Here is a 23,824-nt window from a genome sequence, read left to right on the forward strand (position 1 = left end):
ATAATTTTGGAGAAAATGGACACTAAAGTTTCGTCATTACTTGCTCCTTCACAGATAAACAGTGGCGTTTATGAAAAAGTATTTCAAACCAAAATTGTTTATTTTTTTATAAGAAATTTTTTTTAAGAAATCGACCAATGTCGCTGATTCACGAAGTTAGCCTCACTTTTTACGTCCTGAGTTACCATAGTCACAGACGGATAGGCGGACAGACGGACAAACGGAGATAAACTAATTAGGTGAACAATTATCACAAATTTTTTTTTCTTATCATCAATGTTTTTATGCGTTACAAACTTTGGACTAAACTAAGTACCTATACCTTGATATATATCACATATATACAGGGTATAAAAAAATGCAATTTTTTGATTTTTCAAAATTATTTTACAACTCTCTTGAGACTTTAAATTTGCGATTTATTTGTACTGTAAATGATTTTCTTTTATCATACGTGGCAAGCTAATAAAATCATCGAAATATGGAAATTGAAATACAATAATCGAACTCGATTTCCATAAATTTGACACCCAAGCCACGATGAAAGAGGCGACAATGATTGGGTGGATTTTATGTGTTTCGTTCATTGTACTAAATGATTTTCTGTCTTCTTAAATCATTTTCTGTCTATCCAGCCAAGCAATACAACAATGTAGTCTGCTTTAAAATATAGAAAAACTGCCAACATGTAATTTCCTTTTCTGATTCGGTAATAAGAATTAATTTTAATAATAATATACTAAATGTTTAAAATTTACAAAGAAAATCCAATTAACTTTAAGTAGAAAGATATAAACATAATTTGTTATTTAAAAAAATGGTTGGTAATGTAGTGTTTATTATCCCAAAATACCACTTTTTATGAAAATAAATTTTCAGTTAATCCTTAAGGATGGTCTAGAAAAAAGAAATGTGAAATACATTTTTTGTACTTAATATCCTTGTAACTTCCGAAAAATGTAAATATGGAAAAAATTATATCCTTTTAATATAATATAAAAGTATGGTGACATCTTATTTGTAGACAAAATCTCTTATCTAAAGTTCAAATTGCCTTACAGTATGCGTTTTTTAAATCCAATTACTATGGCGTTTATTATAATAGTAAGAATGAATGTTTCTCCATACCAAACAATAAAAATCCTTTTTAACTCACTACAACAAAATATATACAGAAGGTTTCAAGTATTATATACCGAAAAACTACGAGTGACAAGAGACACCAAAACAAAAATTTTAAGCTTAAAAATGTAGAAAATGTAGGCACTAATATGTTTCGTTTTCAAGATTTGTTGACGTTTGTCGAAAAAAATCTTTGTCACTAATTAACCAATTCTATTTTAACCAAAAATTCAGTTTATTGCTGACTAGCCATCTAATAGATCCATTAGAGTTAAATACAGTAATTCGAGCGTGCTCATGGAGCTATTTTACAAATTGAATCATGGATATGATCCGAAAATTTCTGTACTTGACTTTAACACCCTATGTTTCGTTTTCGAAGCATTTTAGTACCTACGCTTTTAGGCTTAAGACCTGTAGAAATTTATTTTTTAAGTATGAATAAAAAAAGAATTTGTTTTCACGCACTTCAACACGTTGTTTCTCGAAAACGAAAAAATTTTATATTCACATTTGGACGATCACAAATGTTCATCATCACATACCAAAGAAAGTGGCCCAAGGTACAACCGGCGGGAGTGATTCAAAGTTCACCGTGTGAATTTTGACAAATTTTTCGGTTACGGAATCTTAAACTCGCACTAGAAACATATATAAGAACATTCTCTCCATTAAATTACGTTTTTCAGTTCGGATGTTAAAAATTGGTAATATCACGAGCCAAAATCATTTTAAATATTCTGTTTTAAGCCTCAAAAACCCGTTTTTAATCGATCATGCCCCCCTTCCGCTACTCTCTGAATAATGAAAAAGCTATTTTTCAACTGCAATATTATTCCAAAGAAAATCATTTTGACAGGCAACTAGAAACACTTGTTATTGAACCTATTTGAGACAACGTAGCTTGAAGCGGTGGACCGAAGCGCTGGGAACAGTTTTCTTAATTCAAGTTTCACATGCAACTTTTAAATTTTTCATAACTATTGCGACCATATGTTACTTTTTAGGCTTTGTAAAATACTGATTTATGAAATGTGTGATAATAACTTATCTTCTAAGAGGTAGCTAATATTACTTCCCATTTCTAGTCTCCTATAAAATCAACAACCACCCTAACCTACGTATATTTTCTTATAATTTAGTTTCATAATGTTGTTCTTGCATGTGTTTACCAACATTTCATTCTATTTTAAATATGTAACGTAGGCGTAGAAATATATTTATGAATCCTTAAGGAGTTACTTCCTTCATTGTACCTACTTATTTCTTGTGTAAATTGTTATAGCAACAAGTGATTTGAAGGGTTTTTCTTAAATACGTTTACGAGATAGAAAATTCGTTGACAAGTTACCGGTAAGCTTCTTTAAACATTTTTATTCCACTTCACTGTCTGTCGGTTTATGTTAATTTAAAAAAATTTTGAGATCGATTTCATACCCACGTCTACTTTTGCATTGCATTTTGAAAATATATGCATATGAACCGAATAATTCTGCTTACACTAATGAGGCGAACATTCGATACTGAACATAGCTCTTATAAAATGATTTTTAAACATGTTTTTCTGCAAATATTAGAATAATATCTGGTGCGATTTTAGCAACGGCAAAGTTACCTGGCAATTATAAATTATTGTTAAAAGGATATGAAAAATGATATTAAAAAAGGGCGAGGTGTACTTCATTTCTATCTAATTTCTATAAGTGAATAAAAAACCAGTCTTGGTACATACAACTAATTTCATAAATATATCCTAATTTCTTAAAATTGCCATTACAGATCTTTCCTTAAAATATAGAATCTTATGAAAGAATTTTAAAAATTGTAAAAGTTTTCATTTAATTTCTACCGATACGAACTATAAAAGCCACAATGACAAACACCAAAATGAACATTATTATAGATGAAAGTGTATAAGTTGAGTGATTAAAACTTTGTAGTCCAATCATTTCGAAATATTCCAAGAATTTTGGGTTTGTTATTTAAAGTTAATTTTAAAGTTTACTCAAGTGATATCCACAGTCTTAACTTTATGTTATTTATAAACATGATGTTAGGATAAAACTGTTTACCCTAAATATTGTTATATGATGCATGAATTGTGTGTGTAATGGATCATTAGGGCATAGTCATGTTCTTATTATAAAAACAATTGTTGTGGAATTATATTATCTTATTGTATACAGCCTGTAAAGGTTGGTATAAATTTAAAAAAATAGAAAGGTTTTAGTTAGTTTGGCCTTAAATCCACTTTTCTTATGGATTTGGTGAAATTAAAACAAAGTGTTAATCTATGTTCACTTAAGGTAGTACGAGCACCAATCCAATTTTAGATTTGTTTAATTTTGTCATAACTTCATGAATATAGACGAAAAATACGAATAAACTTTTTCGATAAATGCCTTGGTTTTCGAAATATCGAAAGCCAACTAATTAAATAAAATTTTCAATTTTCGATATTTTGAAAATTACTTTTACTTTTTGTCATATATTGTCAAGTTATAACATAATTCATCATTAAAAATGGAAAATATATATTTTGTAATTTGTGTCCCCAATATCTTGCTCATACGTTCTTAATTAGTCGGACACAGCGGATATTTATTTGTTTTCAATAATTTACTTAGATCTCTTGGGGTCTAGTTTTTTTTTTGGACAAAGTTGCTCTTTAAAATTTTTTCAGTAACTTTTTAATGTTAAATGCTATTTTCTCGGCGAGCAATCAAAGATGGTCATGTATAAAAAAGTTTAAAAAAGTTTTTTTTTTTTTTTTTTTTTTTTTTTTTTATTTTTAGAAATGCATGAATTGTCAGGTCTTTATGTAGTTCTAGATAGAAAATTTTAAAATTGAGAAGAGATTATCATCTATGGAACCAACATATTTCAAAGTAATATAAAATTATTGATAAAAAAGTTTTCTACTACATTTTTTAGATTTCAAATTAGAAAACTAGAAAAGGCTATTTTAAAATTATATTTTAATACCTTCTTCCTAATACTTACATTGAGTATACCAACAAGGTCGGTAAATAATTACGGTGATCGCATTTTTAATTTTTTTAAGGTTCAAATAATTTATAGAACTGTATTAATTTAAAAATGTACAGATCGAAAGGTGATCTAAAACATATATTTGACATATTTGTTAATAGATTCTATGGTTTATGTAACTTTTTTAGACTGTTAACTAAAGAAAATTGAGAAACGTTTTCGTTACAAATTAAATACAGTTAAACACTGAAAAAGTATAAAATTGTTGATCATAATAATATAATTATTAAATAAACTTTTTAATTAAAAATAAAAAGAAAAAAAGAACAAAAGAATGAGGAATTTTTTTTAATGAAAAAAATTATATTTTTATAAAAGGAAATATGGTTATGAATTTTTCCTGTGTTAAATGTTCTATATAATGATCGCCATTATGTTTAATTTAATTTTTCCTCCATCCAATAAGGAACGTTTATTATTACTTTTTTCAGTAAATATAATAATATACTTACTCACACGCTACTATGACGAAAGTCTACGAGAAAAGATTATATAAAAAAAAATTCGGCTCGTTTATATAGGTCAACCTGCAGACGACCACCTAAAGCGTTTCAATTTTCAGGGACGAAAACTAGTTTTGAAATCATATTTAATACAGGTATCAATTCATAAATGTGTGCGTAATTTCGGTCAGCGTTAAGTTTTTTTTTATAAATTTTGAATACAAACTTTTCACTTTATGAAAGAAATCTTATTGATTTCGCCTTGAAAATTAAAATAGAAAATTTTACATTATTTTGTAAATTTTCTGGTAACTTTTTATACAAAATTTTAAAGATGTATCTTCACCTTACAAAAACATGATCCAATTTTGGGATCGAGATCTAATAATCTTAATCTATTAACAAATCTAAACTACTTTTGAACTGTTGATTATGTCGTTTTGATATGACATCATGACGCCATATACGTTTTTCTAACTTTTGGAGTTGGTACTTTCCAATTGCGTGCACTTATTGTCATTGTAAAGTGACATCTAAACCTACGAATTTCTTTTTTGCATCATTTCAATAATAATTATATTTACTAAAATAAACCTGTACGAAACTATAAAGATAGCATTTTTGCAATTGTTTTGGGATGAAAACGTGAAATTCGTGATACATTCGCTTCTCAAAGACACATTTCAGTTATAATAGTTTATAAATGTTTCGTTTTCTATTTTTACAAACATCAGAAACAAATAAATAATTGAATCGAACTGAATCGGCCAATTGTTTATCTTAATTTGTAAGTTATAAATGTTTCATATAAATAAATGTACATCTTTGATTAAAAAGTACGATCACTACAACACATAGTTAAAAATTTAAAGCAACCCCCGTCACAAAATAGAAGCTACGATACCACAGGCAGATACACAGACACTCAGATACACAAAAATGCAGACCAAATGTTATAGTCGCAGAAACAAAACACTAAAAAAGCTCAAAGTTCGAAAAATTTGAACAATAAGTCGGATTTGAATGCGGTTTTTGTCATTCGATTTGTTAGAGCGCCAGGAAATTTTGTGATCTAAATTACTTTATGAGAAATCAAAGATATGCAATTTGCATAAATAATACGCATAATTCTGGTCCTAGAACTGTAGTATTCAAAATTTTAATTCTTAAAGTTAGTGGCTTTCAAGCACAAACACATTTTAAATATTTAAAAACACGTAAAATACATTTTATTTATAAAGTGGACAAAATGTATTGTGAATAAATCATAAATCATTCTGAATATCAATTGCAGGAAATTTAATGTAACAATGATAACGATTGTGAATAATGGTCCATTATTGATAGGATATTGTGTAAAATATATCATAGTACTAAATTTTAAAAAAATAATATATTTATAAATAAAAACATTCGAACATAAAAATTTAATATTCATTTTTCCACTTGAAATGATTCTTGTATAACTTTAAATTAAAAATACGATACGATATGATTTTTTTATCTGATATTCTTATTTGTGAATAAAATGGAGAAAATAAACGAAATATCATTTCAATAATCGAAATGAATACCAATACTTATAGGATGTTCCGTGACTTTCAGTGCATATTCCAACATTTTATTTTAAAGTTCTTCTTTAATTTTATAAATATATATTATTTAAGTTTGTGCATTGCATGTTTATAAATTTAAACCTTTATAAACCTACATTGTAAACTATAATGTCTTGTTCTATAAACCAGGCATGGACAAACGTGGCTTAGAGAAGTCCCTCAGACTTCTGTATCTAAAATACGAATAAGACAATGACAACCTAACCAGTGACAACGAAAAACACGAGTAAGACAGAGAGATAAAATTTTTTTCTACCTACCGCATTACTATTAGAGAGACTGAGAAAGATAGAAGAGTCCTATATCCGTCTCGCTTCCTTCTCTAAGAGCAATGCGGACTTGGATAAAGAGACACGCAATAAAGTTTATGATAAACAATAAAGTTATAACAATGGTAAATTCGCCCATGCCTGATTTAGAGCAGGCATTGGCGAGTTATTTAAGTCGAAGTCACCATTGTTATAACTTTATTATGACTATCAATTCTATATCCGTTGGGTGCGTAGTCATGGTAGGGACACTCAAATTGACACCAGCGCTTCCAGTGGATAATTTTGGCGTAAAAGGTAGCTGTTATTGGCTGTTATGACTAATTTTAAATTCTTTACATGTAAATGGTATTAAAATTATTGAATAATAACAATTAATTAAACTTGTTACATTAGAAATTGTGAAAATAAGAGACAAATTTGCATAAATAATATTTTTGAAATGTTAATTAACATAATTACCTATTTAAATTTATTATAAAATAATATTAAATTTTCAACATAATTCATATATAGAATCCAAAAACATATATCAATCCATACAATTATATTAGTAAAGCGGTGTATCATTACCGTAAAAAACGCCACCAAGGAGATACTACAAAATTAGAGCTTATTGAGCTTTGAGAAGAGATTGGGCGTTTTATGTTTGTTTGATGACAAAAAAATATAAAATTCATCACAAAAAGATATAAATAAAAGTATTAAGAATAATACTCATATATCTTAAAAATAATAAAATATCTTAAAAATGGAACAAGCAACAATGAAATTTCAAGTCTATCTCAACATCTTAATAAATTTTTGTACACTTCACTAACATAAATTAACGTGACACTTTCACAAGTAATAGTTTAATAACCGATGCGATACATATTGCTCTGGAGAATAATTACGTTCGGGAAGGTGTATGGTAACACACAAATTTATTAAAATATTGGGATGAATTTTTTTAGCGGAGTTATATCGCAAATACCTAAATTTTTCATTAATTTCCTTTGACAATTTAAAAGTTAAATAAAAATTATTATAATTTTTTCTCTTTTGAAATCTCTATATTATTCCTGTTCCGATGGAGCTTTTACAGAAAGTAAAATAAAAAAAAATATTTTCAAAACTTACCTGTAATAATAATTTTCAAAAAATTAAAGAACCAATATTTACAAATTAACTAAATTTCATTAAATATAATTGTTTATCAAGAATTAATCTCACATTTATAAGAAATAAAAAACAAAAATTAATAAATTAAATGTAGGCGTTGATTGGCAGACAACAACACACTATATATATATATATATATAATTTAAACAATAATTAAGTTAGAATTTGATTAAGAAGTGGAGGAAATATAACTGCGGTTTGTTATGATGTTGATGCTTTTAAAGTATTTACTACTTTCTCTCAGCGTGTACGCAATTGTATTGATGATGTGATGTTATTGTACTCGATCGAGATAATATTAGGAGGCAACACGTACGGCGACGACGACCAAAACACTATATGATCGAATAATAATAATAATATCAACACGACGCTAACAATGTTCTCGACTAACACAACAATATTTAGAAGAACCGATGGTATTTTTACTAGAGGAACGCGTAACAGCGTCTGATAACTATTACAATATTACGTTCTATCATATATATATATTTGTATTATATGGTATATATATTTGTATGTTTTAGCTCCTGGAAGTCGCCTGGAGTTTGTGCATTCGCGACGACGCATTACGTCCATCCATACAAAACTGAAGCCAATAATAAAACATTTTATGTTGATTGTTTATTAATCCTTCATATGTATTTATTTATTTACTTATATTTATCGAAAATATATTGAAAAATAAATATTTTTTTATATTGACGAGGTCAAATGTCGATATATTTTTTTTTTACTTCGTTATTTTGTTGTGTAAATATTAAACAACAACAAGGTCTGCTGATATTTTATATGGTTTTCATTTGTTTTCACTGTGTATTTTGTTTAAAAAGCGAATTTAATAGGACCGAAACGCACACCTTAAGTGTCGAACAATCAAAGATAAATATATTCCTTGGTAAAAATACGGTAATGAAACATATTTCTTCTTACGCTTTAAATTTTTGCTAAAAACTAAAAAAAGTCAAAATTTTGTACAAACGTATTTAACGATTTTTTCAAATTTTACTTTTGGAATGCGGAAGAATTTTTAGATTTTGAAATATTTTTAAAAAATTAAAAAAACTGAGAAAAATACTTTATTTTGTGAAAAACAGAGAGTTCTAGCATACTAAAAGTAAAATATGAAAAAATCGATAGTAAAGTTTTGAAAAATTTCGAGTTTGTTAATTTTCTCATATAAATAAAAATAAAATTGAAGCATAGGAAAATAATGCTTTAAAGACTATGTGTTCATTTAAAATAAATAATCCTTTTACTAAAAGTTCAAAAAGAAAAAAAAAAGTTGTAAAGAAAAAAATCGTTTTATCATAAAGCGTTAGATTTTAGATTTCAACTATTGTAAATATTTTATTGGCAGATATTGGTAAATGTAGAGTTATTATAAAATATCTTAAAAAGCACCCCACGCTTTTTTACGATCAAACGATTTTTTTCCTAATCAATCTATTATTTTCTACTTTTTAGTTCAGCTAGCTACAAAAATGTGTTTTTTAGTATTTTAAACTATTATTTATGAATATTATGGAATGTTATCTGCGCTTCCACCATCAAAGATTTTTTAGTTATTTGTAAATTCTCAAGATTCTGTTCAAAGTGTTCCGAAAACTTATTAAATTATTGTATTGCCATCACTTCTTGATAAGTTTGTAAAGTCTTAATTCAATCCGACGTCTTTAATGAATGAAAATCACGTCGAATCACGAGGTACATAGATACATAGATACATAGGTACATAAGATACATAGATAGTAGATTCATTATAATTTGTCCTTAAGTTTTTATGTCTTTAAATGGACATAAACAAGTGAAAACTAACAATTGACTTAGTTAATTGTTGAAATACCATGTATAGAGAGTGTTGATTACTCAGTGTCACATTACAAATACATGCATGCCACACATATATAACTGATATAGCCATAACATGCATACTATATAATTTGCGCATAATTTGCACTCTCACGGGTAAACAGTGATGTTTTCGAAAAAATGTTTCCAAAAAAAAGTTGTTTATTTTTTATAAGGAATATTTCTTACGTTTAATATTTTGTTCTATCTCTAACGGTTTACAAGATGGGTCCTACGGATCCAAGACCCAATTGACCTATGTTGCTCATTTCGAACTTGACCTCACTTTTTACGTCTTCAGTACGCTATAAAAATTTCAGCTTGATATCTCTTTTCGTTTTTGAGTAATTGTGATGACAGACGGACAGACAGACGACAGACAGACAGACAGGCAACTGGAAATGGACTAATTAGGCGATTCTATGAACACCTATACCAAATTTTTTTACGTAGCATCAATATAATATATACATGGTATAAAAATGAAATTATAATAAATGTTATTTCCTTTTTTCTGGAAGACGCACAGCCGTACTTCTTCTCGTACTTTTATATAATGTGGTAACACTAATCTCTATCTTATTTTAATAAGAAAAGAAATACCCATGCAAGACCATGCACCATTTTGAAAAAAAGCAATGAGATTCATATAAAATATTATAATAAGAAACGTCAAATTAAATAGACAACAAATACATTATGTAAATGCTGGTAAAAATATAACAAATTAAAAATCATTGTATTTAAGCTCTGTAGTAAATCAATCTGAAAGCTTAACAAATATTGTTCAATGACATTGACATTTGAACATTTACGAGAGAGACAAAATTTTAATTTTGTTAAACATTTTATTTTTAAAAATACGATACGATAATTAAACTGATAAATGAAAATTTATGTTGTTTTATTTGTTTGTTTTTAGTAGACTTCCTGTTCAAGGAGATTGAACTATTGGTTTTGTATTGATATTGGAAGTTTACACAAATTTCTTCAAATGTTCATGATGTTCATGTGTATGAGCAACTAATTTGAATTTTTGCATCTACAATTTTTTTGTATAAAAAAAAATTTGTTCGTTCGCGGTAAAATCAATGAGTAAAGATGTGGATTTTGAGTTTGATATGTTTCGGAACCTCTATGTTAATAATAATATAATCGAAATTTTAAGCAGTTGTAAGCAATACTTTTTATTATAATAGGGTACTTTCGGTAGCGAAAATTAATTATAATATTTGAAAAAAGTTAAAATTTATATAAAAATATACTTAAATATTCTGACTTCTACTCATAAAAGCACATTTTTCTTTTATAATATTAAAATTAAAAATCGTAATTTTTAAACTATATATCACGTGACCTAAAACGCGGGCAATCCCTGATGTGATGTCATATCGGTATGAGTCATAGACCATCAGTTAGTTCAATGTAGACAGCTGGGTATAATATATCCATAGATAATAAATATTTATATTTATTGTAATTCGTTGTCTATGAATATATCTGTCAAACTTATCTGTGTTATTTCGTATAATGATACCGATATTACGTCACTAAATTGGATGCCCGCGTTTTTGACAGTTTAAAAAAGGTTTAAAATTTTTTTGATAAGAAAGCGTGTGTATTTTTCCGAAATAAATTGTTGGTGGCTTTTTATTAGCAAAATCAACATTTTCAAGTACTTTTTCAAATATAGTAGAATACCCTATTAGCATTTTACCAATTTTACGACTTCATGAATTTTTGTAAACAATTTATTCCACAATTATGTAACTGATAATTCCTTTAGTCAGACCTTTGCTCCCTTATTAAATAAGCCTTTATAATATATAATTTTTGTATTTTTCAACAAAAAAGATTCCAATTCAAATTACTTTTCAGAAGAAATTCGTTTAGATTCCCCAGCGCCTGCATGATGTATTTTTTCAAATACTGAGCGTATACCTTATTTTTTGTGTACACCATCGTTTCTGTATACTGTCAATTGACAAAAGACTAACCCAATGGCGAATACAGCAATAGAAATAGATTATCGGATTTGTTTTAACATAGATTATTAACTCATATTTGATGAATATCAAGTTCGTTCTAAAATAAATAGTTCAGGAGCTAAATCGTGTTTCCACAACGATTATCTTTTCGAGATTTATGAAATAATTTATTTTAAATATCTGTATTATATTGTATATTCTTTACATTGGGTATGCACTAGTACGATATACTTACGTATACTTAATGTCACAAAAAATGCTCGTTTTACATATAATATTATATGTAAAACGAGCATTTTTTGTGACATTAAGTATACATTGTGTACACAGTACGTGTGTACCTATACTCGCTTAAGGGGGTCGCATATTCTGAGAATGTTTTTTGACGAACAATGAAAAGATATTACTTTGAGGATTTCATCATTTATTTATTACTATTTCACGATTATAAAAATCACTTTTCAAAAAACATTTCTTCATGATTTCGACTGATAAGCTTATCTTAAATAGAAGAAAATATAAAAAATTTATTTTTTGTTGGACATTATAGAAAAGTTTCTAATGACATAATTTATTTTTATTTTTTTGTTACGAAAAACAATTGAAAAACTCGAAACTTTTGGATGATTCTAGGTCTATCCATGCGTTTACATATGCTGAGTCTACCCTCAGCCGCCTTAAGGACTTGCTTTCTATCCAAAGGATACAATTTGTTTAATGTTGCACCCCGTGGTGATTCATATCGAACAGGTCCATAGTGAATATTCTCAAGATAATATTTGGTTGCCTTTTATAGATTTGGATTATTGGGCTCTTTTGATGGAATAAACTGTCAATCTCATGTGGTTTCTGTCATCCGTGGTTGTTTCATCTCCATTCTTGATTTCTTACCCCTTTATTTAAATCTAAACAAATTTAGGAAACTTTCTAGAAGAGTGATGGTTTTATTTGGTAACGTCAGCTTTCTGACTAGTCTACAACAATACTCAATTAATCTAAAATTCTTTTGTTTTCATGTCAAAGTATCGATATATCATTATTTGTTTCGAAATCAAATTTATTCTCAAATATATAGAAAAATTTATGGATATTATCCCTTATGGAACTAACAAACTAATGGGACGGACAAATTAAACATATATTTAAGGCTTATTTTACATATAATAACCATTTAAATGTATTTTAAATACGTTTGAAAAATATACCTTCTCGATACTCCATGATCCACCATGTATTCATTTTAATCATTATAAGACATGATAAATATCGTATACATTATGGTAATTCTTAGGTATGACACATTGCAAATTATTTTCGCCTTAGTTTTGTGGCATGAATCTTCTGCAATACGCACAGATAACACGAAAAATGAGCAAAAAATGGATCCTAAAGACAATACATGAATCTTTTTCAGAACAATTATATCTTACTTCTAAAACAGAAATATCATTATTAATCTATATACCTCGCATATGGTAAAGTAAGATGTTATATTCATTTCTGAACAAAATTACAAAGATGATGGATGGATGGCACCTTCGACAATGTCGTTATTAGAATTGGATACTTGTATTTTAAAGTGTCAAAATTATTTGTATGAAATGTGATAAAAAGTATCTCCATTGAAAACTGCAAGGATTACCCCCTGTATTTGTGGAATACAAGAAAAACTCAAGGAACAATAATTTTTACAACGACAAATGATTATTTTAAATTTTCGACAATACCTTCTTACCGTTTTTTTTTGTTTGCTTTTCTTGATATGCGTAACATTAAAAATAAATTTTGGACAACTCGTACATTGAGTTTTAAGCAAATTATTGCAGAATTTTTGAAAGACTCGTATATTGTTTTTTAGGCAAATTTGTTGACACGTGTTGACATGACTCTATAAAAAAACAATATATTAAAAGAACTAAAATAAGAAATACAAATTGGAAATATATACGTTCACCTCCTTGCGAAAAAAAAAATAGCTTTATGTTTTCTCTCTGACAATACCAGATTGTATTGAAATCCCTTTTTTTATTTTTATGTAGTGAATGTAATCTCGTTACAATTTACAATTTATTTATTTATTTTCTAAGTTTATTTATAGAAATTTTTAGATTGTTGACCGCTACATTTGTAGACATATATTGGTAAAGTATTCATGAGAAATAAATTATTTATAGAATATATTGAATAAGCTACAGTACCCAATTTCCATATGTATTTCAATTCCATATGTAGCACAATATTTCCTACAGTGCCCAATTTAGTAAAATTGCTGCGAAATCAACTGAATGAATTTTATTTTTATTGAATAATGCCTTCAATTTATCGAAAATATTTGGATTTGGTGCATCAACCTTACTGTATTTTTAATTTTTAAATAATGATTCCTAACTCCACACGCTATTTAAGACAAAGCTACAAGGAATGTTATCACAAAAATATTGCTCAAACCTTTGTGAAAGCTACTACGATTTGATACTATATAATTCATGTTAACGACGGAATTGGATAAAATAAACAGAATAGATGAATCATTTGCTAAGCTTAAGTCAATATGGGAAATCAAATTGGGATTGAAAAAGAGCGTATATTTTCTTTTCGTAAAATACTAGTTTCATAACAATAATTGTATTCTACTTTGAAACTCTACAAATTAAGACTAGACCTATGACGTAAAAGGAGGTCAATTCTCTTAGAATTAGTATTTTCCGTTCATCTATTTATCAATTTAGAGCACCGTGTTATACCGGTTACATGACATAAACTATAAATAAAAGTTTGAAATATTTTGATAAAACACGCTTTTATCTGAACTGAATAGTATAAAATCATTTCTACAAGTTCAAGAAAAAAAAAAATAGAGTGATCAAGAAAGAAACTATTTTGTGGTGAAAAGGATGTGGTGCTTGATAAAAATTTTTTAAATATTTTATTGATAAAAGTAAAGTCATTGAATAAAAATTTAAAGCACTCCACGCTTGTTACGATAAAATAATTTTTTCTTAATCATTTTATTTTATTTTAAACCTTATTTGAAATTAGTTTTTATATTTTAGTTAAGCTAGTTACAATAGTGTGTTTTATTTTGTTTTTTAAACTATTATTTATTATTTACTGTTTAGTTCAGCTACAAAAGTTTTTCTATTAGTTTTTTAAACTATTACTCATTAATATTATGGAATGTTATCTGCGTTTCCACCATCAAAGCTTTTTTAGTTAATCGTTAATTCTGAAAATCAAAAAAAGTCCGTTACATAGATACTTATTTAATACATATATATAACATAGATTTATATAATTGTTTTTTTAGACTTATATATTTTATCTGAGCTATGAAACAATCTAGACAGCTGTGAAAATAAACAATTATGTCACAATTCACAGAGTAATAATTTTTTTAAGATTGTGTAAACTTCCTGGTCGTTAAAGTAAGGAAATAACAAAAAATAATGTTTTTCAATGTCTAGTGGCAATTTTTAATTTTCGTAAACGGGAATCATTTAAACAAAAATGATAAGCCATCTTAAAATGTGTGAAATTTGTTTTTTTATAAAAGGAAATTAAAAATTTATACACGGTGTTCTATTAAGTACAAATAGTGGTAAACTAACGATTCTGCATCGAATTTTCATCAAAAAATTAGTTTTTCGATCCAATGTAGCATTAACTACCAGCTTCATTAATTGCCATCTAAAATTTTCTGTATTGTTATTATCGATTAATGTAGGTCCAATGGTAATTTTTGCACTAGCCAAAGTTTTAGGAAATAAAATTTTCAGTTTATTCTTTAAGCATCCACGTTCAAAGTTCTCAAATACAAAGCTGTTTAACTGTTCTTCAAAGCTTCAACTGTTTACCAAATTACAGACAAAAAAATTGCTATAAAGTTATCGCCTCTATCTTCAATGGGTCTATGGGGAAACTTTCAAATGGAATGGTGGAAATGGACTTAATTTGTCCAAACGCTTACAAATCATTTTAATGGAATATCAATTGCTTATTTAATAATCCCAAAGTCCACCGTCAATCGAAACGAATGGAGATAAACCAAGAGGAGAAAGAGGAACTATGCCTATATTGAAAATTTTTGGTTGGTAATTGGATGAGAAATTGAATTTTAATAACTTTGTATTTTATAACTTTGAAGTAAGTAAATGAATAGTTTTCTACTACTTTGTATATAATAAAAATTTCAATTTGATCAATACAATAATTTGTTAAAATTGCGAACGATAATAACCGATCAAATTCAAAAATTGTAAAGAATTTTGTAATGAAATATAATGTAGAATTATTAGTTTTCTTCGGTCTATACCTATCTGAAACACTCTGTATGTTATGAACTATAAAATAGCATAATTAAAATTTACGTATATATTTTACGATTTATGTTGATTTTAAAGTTGTTCCTAGCTTTAACAATATTACAAGCATTCTTGTTTCTTAAGTATAAGATATGTTCTTGTATTTAAATACTACACTTTTATTTTAACTACCTATTCAACTTCAAAGCACAAAGATATATTACTCATCCGGTATATACAGTAACCAACTACTAGAAAATATCTTTTTACTCAAAACCACAACCATAAAATTCTACCTTCATATATCTAAAATTTTTATTATACAATTTGAAATATTTTTTTTTTAGATTTAGCAAATCTGCTGTACAACCAGATATTTTGAGTTCTTAATATTATAAATCTTCAGCATTTAGCACGGAGTTAAGCTTTATCAAAGAAAATTAGGAAATCTAAAAATGTTTCTGATTTTAAATAATAGTAAAGAGCACATTTTTTTTAAATTCATCCAAATCGGAGCTGTCTCTGAGAAATAAGAAGTAAAAACCTTCACAGGCGCGACTATTATGTGTGTTTTAAAGTCAATTTTCAAAATATCATATTGGAACTTGTTCTGTTTTAGCACTGTTAAAACTCAACACATTTTTTTCGAAAATTTAAATGCTAAACTACTATATATAAAAATATGTGAACCATGGTAAGCGAAGTGTGCTCCATGGTACAATATTATCCTTACCGATTGCACACCAACGAGGTCTCTGGTAAGAAAATCGTAGTGATTTCTTTTTGTTCCACTTAAACTTTTCTAACCTACACTGGATAACCCATAAAAAACAAGAATATAATTTCAAAATTTGGTACAAGCATATTACCATATGTATCAATATTTAATTATATTTTTACCTTATCAAAAATCTCTCAATTCAATACAAATGAGGTCCGGTAAATAGCAATATCTGCCGAGAAACTGCAGAATGATTCAAGAAACATTTGACTCTAGCCACTACATCTTACCCTGTATGATCTCTATCTCTATCTCTATATATTACAAATGAAAAAGTAAGCATGTTTGTTTGTTTGTTTGTTTGTTTCACTTTCACGCTAAAACTAGCGAATGGTTTTTTATGAAACTGTATAGCAATATAGCTCATACTTCAGAATAACACATGAGATATAATTTATAAAGATATATTACTAAAAAATAAAAAAATTTTTAAAATTAATTTATTTTGACAATACCATAAATTACAGATTTCTGTAAAAGTTGTCATTTGACATTACCATGAATTACAGATTTCTGTAAAAATAGTCAATATAAAATATTTCACGGCCATCTTTTCTGATATACTCAATGAATAATTACGACTATTATACATTTAAAAAAATAGAAAACCACACATATATTTTACCTGTGTAAAAAAATCCTTACCATTATTTCCAGTGTTATAGAAAGGGGATAATCGAGAGCAATTTTTATCAATCTTTACTTTTAAACCCAGCGAAGCGGGTGGATATCACTGTAGTAAGTATATAATGCTTATTTTGAAATGTGTAACACGTATAAGTATAGACGAAAGTGAAAATACACAAGATAATTTTTTTTTTCTTATAAAGAAAATCTGTTCTTACCCTATTTTTATTACACATACATAAGTATGCATTAAATGTATCTGTTTGAAAATCTGATGCTTTTTTCACAGTGTTTAAATAAATAAAAAAATGATAATGATATTATTTTATGTTTCATACTTTTTATATTCGACATAATTTGATTAAACCACATGGCCAATGTGTTTCCATTTTTATTTAACTTTTTTATGTTTATTGTATATAAAACACTCAAATTTCTCTACAAATTTATGATGTGAATGTTATTGATTTTATTTTTTAATGAAAACGTTATAATATGGGTCTTGTTTGTTTTCCCTTTTTACGAATTTATGGATTATAATACTCTTTTTACAAACATATTACGGTGACTGGACAATATATCCCTGTAGAAAAATAACCTTACAAAAAGAACTCTGCAATATTATTCCTGTAAAATATATTGAGAAAAAATTTCTTTGGTAAAATCGTTTAACCAACTGCAACAACTGTCAAATGTAGGACAAAAGGTTAAATTTTGAAATGTGAACTTCCGTTTCCGTTATTAATGTGTTCTAAACAATAAATTAGTGTGAATCAATGAATGATAACAATATTTAATAACAATAAATTGATAATATTTATACTTCATTTATTAATTATTTGATAAATATGGAAAACACATAACGAATACCTAGATTATTAATTGATTTTAACAAATTTTAAAATATGTATAAATAAATTATCTTCGTCGGAATATGCCACATGTATTTTCTCCAACATAGCTCCTATCATAGTTAACCTCTATAATAATACTATAATTTTTACACTACCTAAAGAGACATAGAGTTTTATACATGGTTCAAACCTCTACAAAAGCACCAATTTCGGCGAACATTTAGTTATATACTTTCGTGTACTGCTTACGCCACAAATTGTAATAGATACTTCTTGAGTAATCTAACTAATAAGAAAATTATTTCACCCTTTCATAAAATATATGGATCTATGCCGAATATTTGTATTATAATTCCGGACATCCTTAAAATTTTGAAATATTTTAATACTTTCTAAAAAGTATACGATTCAGTATTGTTCCTAGCTGCTTTATTCGAAACATTCTTTCGGAAATAAGAACAATTAAAGTAAAAATAATTTATGTAAAATCATCGCCGAATAACAAAATAAAAAATCATTTACATAAAAAATGTATGATTATAAGCAGATATAAAATTTATAAAGAAAGTTTCACTAATTTTGAAAGTTCAAGAACTTGATATATTATTAACACATAAGTTTAGGTGAATATGGAACATCAACAATACCTTAACACTAAAAATTCTAAGAAGATAAAATGTTTGTACGTTTGCTTTAAATAATCAACTATTATAGACAAGAAGCTAGGTCAAAAAATTGATCGGAACTTTGTTCTGGACGCCACTGGCATCAATTATTAGAATCCCTCCAAAAAAAATTTGTAGACTACTCCGATTTTTTTTCACTTTTCTTCAAAATATAACTATCATAAATTTTCCCGATCGGCATTTACGTTAACACAAAACTGATGAATTGATATATCGCATATGGGTTAGTTAAAACTGATTCGAAAAATGGCATAATATCTTAAAATCAGCATCAGTGTAATGTAAAATGTGTAAAAATCCTGACGCCATTGATTGTTTGGTTTTAGTTTTTCATATTTTAATTTAATATAACAATAAAACAATCGTTAAATCTTTATTTTTCGAAGAAATCGTGATTGCGAATTATTTGAATACCTAAGCTATAGACAGGTTGTTTCTTGGTGGGATTTTTACAATTGGGTATAAGCGGCATCTTGATCAGAATCTCGACCCATGTTTTGAGTTAGGGAATAGTTTATTAATTAATTATTCTGATATGCTAAGGTGATATTAATTATATTAATAGTAATAAAAATACTCATACAATATATAACTTAATAAAAGCAAGTGAAACAAACAATTGACTGATTTAATTGTTAAAATACCATGCATAGACAGTGTTGATTACTCTACCACATTAACTAATTACTAATATAACTGATATTCCCATATAATACCTACTATACAATTTACGCCTAATTTGCGCCCTCACGTGTAAACAGTGATGTTTACGAAAAAAATGTATCAAACAAAAGTTGTTTTGTTTTTTAAGAAAGGAACATTTCTTACATTTAATTTTATATTCTATTTCTAACGGTTTGCAAGATGGGTCCTACGGACACAAGATCTAATTGACCTATGTTGCTCATTTACGAACTTGACCTCACTTTTTACGTTCTGAGTACGCTATAAAAATTTCATCTTGATATCATTTTTCGATTTTGAGTTATCGTGAGGGCAGACAGACGGCAGACAGACTATACCTTGCATATTACATATATACATGGTATAAAAGTATTTAATTGAAATAATTGTTTGACGTCTTAACCAGCGAAAGTTTTTATAATCGTCCCAGGAAAGGCAAACGTAACAAAATTAAACGCAATACGGAAAGGTGAAATCGTGACAAAATTATTAAATAATGAAAACTACTAGTGAGATTAAATTTCCCACATTTACCAATTTCGAATTTTCATAGGTATATAAATAATTTTTCCATATTTACTTCTTTTGTTGTTCATTTTTCGATTCACACTTTCCCATTTCATATTGTTATTGTTATAATAAATAAATGAATTATATGCGTGAGAGAAAATAACAGATGTTATTTTCACCAAAACTTTATACCTAGCCCGTTCAACTTTTGTTTTATGCCTATAACAAAACAGCCATTAAGGGACTTTTATCATAAAAAAAAAACAACATATTTGTGTACAAATAACCATTCAGGTAATGAAAATAAATGAGCATATCAGATAGGAAATACAAAAAATTAAAACATTGATTAAAAAATTATTTGATTCAAAAGGCGATATTAATAAAATAAAATAAAAGGATTTGATTTGTTTGTACGGAAGCCTGAATGGCTCACAATCAATTTATGACAAAGTGGCGCTACACTTCCTTATTTTTTAAATTTGTACTACCTACAAGTATAAAAGAAACTTATTAGTTCACTTTCAACAAGTGCGCTTGTGACTTGTGGTATTATGGAAACGAACCTTTTTGAAGATGTCGGTATTTTGTCATGTGTAGATTTCTAATTTTAACGTCATAATAAACATTTTATAATACTTTAAAAGGTTTGAAATTAGAAATGTGCAGATGCAAAAGAAAAACATCAACAATTAAAGCATTATATTTTTAAAATAATACTAAAGAAAATTTTGAACTAACCAAATAAGACAAATAAATTATTACCACACTGAGTGAGGTAATGAACTTTTTTTTTAACGCAAAATGAAAAAAGAAGTTCTTATCTCACGGGCTTAGATTCTTTTTTACACTATTCGATAGTATAAAAATAAGTGAACCTCGGTGTTGTTACATGTGTCAATAATATAGAATCTTGTTCATAATTTGTAACTAACTGCCTGTAGGGAAGTACATAAAATTTCTGTGGAAAGGAGCATGATCTCCTTCCTTCGGAATCTGGCCTATCTGGAGAAAACTGATCTTTGGCATTTGTTGTTTATTCTGTGCGTTTGTCATTTGTCAGAAATTTTTATCATTTGTCACAATTACATTTGTTGTTTAAATTTTCTGTTAAAATAAATATAAAAAGTTTTATTTTTATGGTAATATTGTATCAATCTTATGTTTAAGAAAATATTTCTATTATTGAGAAAAAGGTAGGTTTGGACATGTGTATAGCACTCGAAATAATGGTAAGGATTTTTTTACACTGGTAAAATATATGTGTGGTTTTCTATTTTTTTAAATGTATAATAGTCGTTATTATTCATTGAGTATATCAGAAAGATGGCCGTGAAATATTTTATATTGACTATTTTTACAGAAATCGGTAATTTATGGTAATGCCAAATGACTACTTTTTACTATGACTATGACTACAGAAATCTGCAATTTAATGTCAAATTAAATTAATTTTTTATTTTTTATTAATAAATCTTTATAAATTATATCTCACGTGTTCTTCTGAAGTATGAGCTATGTAGCTGTACAGTTTCATTAAAAACAATTCGCTAGTTTTAGCGTAACAAACAAACAAACAAACAAACATGCTTGCTTTCGCATTTATAATATATAGAGATTATACGTATCGTGAATCACGTATTCACGATAAAATATTGTAATATTTCAACATAATTTACATAAAAAGTTTTTAATCCTGAACTACATAATAAAACAATTGAAACAATTTAAAATAAAGTTTTTAAATGTATCCTACAAAATGAATAGAAAATCTTATCTAAAATAGAATCAACTTTCAATGAATATATAAATTTTCTAGTTAATAAAGTTTTTTTTAACATAATTATTTATTTTCTAGTGAAGTAAAATTAATAATAAAGCATTCATTAGTAGCATTTATTTACTCATTCATTATAAATGCAATTAATTTCTGAAATTTATTACATTTGGCTTATAGATAATGTAGGTAATACATAAAAAGTTGGTGTAATTTCAAAACCAGTAAGTTATTAGATTTAAATAAAATACTAGTCTAGTCAACAAAAAAACTTGTAAATGCTCGTTGAATTCGAAATGATGCCTAGAAAAATGTGCCAAATGTTTTTCAACACATACAAAATTGAAAAAGTTATACCTAAACAATTAAAGTGGAAAAGAAAGCTGTTTTGCTTTTCGCCAATATTTCATTAAAATTTAAGAAATTTGAAAGAAGATTCTTAAAGAGAAGGAAATTTCCATTAAAAACTACCACTTCCGAAAGTCTATCTTCATTCTTTTAATTTGAATAGATTGTTGTAGTAACATCAAATACGAGTATCTTATGACTGGAAGTCATAAATTAGCCTGCTCATCACTTTGGCAAGCAAATACTTTTACTAATTTTTCGACTTAAATTCCTCCGGTTTTGTTTCCGGGAGGTTTCAAATCGAGTAGGTAAAATTCATACATTAAACATATTTGAAATCAAAAGAAATTCGAAAACCTATGGAATTTTAATAATTAATTACAGTCCACACTAATATAAACCAAGTGGAAACATAATTTTGTTATTGCGCCAATAGAAAGTGTCTTAGTTTTCCCATCCATATTTTTATCCAATTGTACAATTGAAAGGTAAATAGTTTAACAGCCGCAGATGCTTGATCGTAGTTCAGTAACTATCGACCCGATTTTGTCAAATGAGGCATCATTAATTTGTATTGAATGTTAGAGTATAATAATCGTCATATAATATTTATATAAATAAATCATGTTTAGTATTTTTTAAGCATCTTGAATGTACATTCCAAAAATATCAAATCCTATTTCAGTCGATATATCTACTAAAAAGCATAAATATAATAAATTGGCAGCACATAATCGGTGTGGTACTGAAGTCGTGTGAGTCCGATCCCTGTAGTCACACGACTAACTTCCCAGAGGGGAAAAATCATTAATAAAAGATCTTCTTAGCTTTAATAGATAAATTATGGGTTTTATCCACTTTTTAGATTCTGTTTATTCAGTTTTTCCCAGTTGAACCATTAAAAAACGGTTTAATGTCATCATAACTGGTTCGTGAGATAAGCAAGGCGAAAGAATCCGAACAAACATAGGGACATACGCACATACGTACACACATATACACTACATTGAAAAGGCTTTATTCGGATATTGCGGCCTTGACACCGCGGAAATAAGTAATACTGGTAATCAAAATCGGCCCCATTACCTTAACTTCCATTGGGAAGTTAATAATAATTAACATATAATAAACTTATAATAAACCCGTTTACAACAAGAGGTATTGGCGGAAGCCCTCTTTCCTCAATAGGGATAGTTTGAAGGTCTCTGATTACATGGTTTTATATTATGTGTTTATTAATTTCAGTTATTGAAAAGTTTTTTTTTTATGCGGGAGTAAATTTAAATTAATCTCCAAAACATTTTTCTTTAAAATCAATGATACTCACTCTTTCACTTATTATAAGAGTTGTTTGTTATATTGCTATATCAAACATTTTATGTTTTCAAAAAGTTGTTTTATGCTGTTTTGATGCATACCTGTTTTCTATTAAACTCTTATGTCACGTACAGAAATAATAATCTTCTAAATATAGCATATATAAAAATAAATAATTTTGACATACTGACGTTTTATTTTTATTTTTTCAATAATACAAACATAACGGAAATTGATTTGAAAATTCAAAATACTTTAGAAAAAATTATTATTTTTCATAAAAGTTATTGGTGAAGCGATTCAATAACGAAAATAAATGTCAAAAAGATAACTAGTGTAGGCGCTGAGTGTGGATTTCGTTTGCACCGAATAAGGAGTGTATTTATCCTTAATAGTTTTGTCGGTGAAACTTTATGTATTAATTGCAAATGTAGT

Source organism: Chrysoperla carnea, chromosome 3 (genome assembly GCF_905475395.1).
Source record: "Chrysoperla carnea chromosome 3, inChrCarn1.1, whole genome shotgun sequence".
Classification (NCBI taxonomy): Eukaryota; Metazoa; Arthropoda; class Insecta; order Neuroptera; family Chrysopidae; genus Chrysoperla; species Chrysoperla carnea.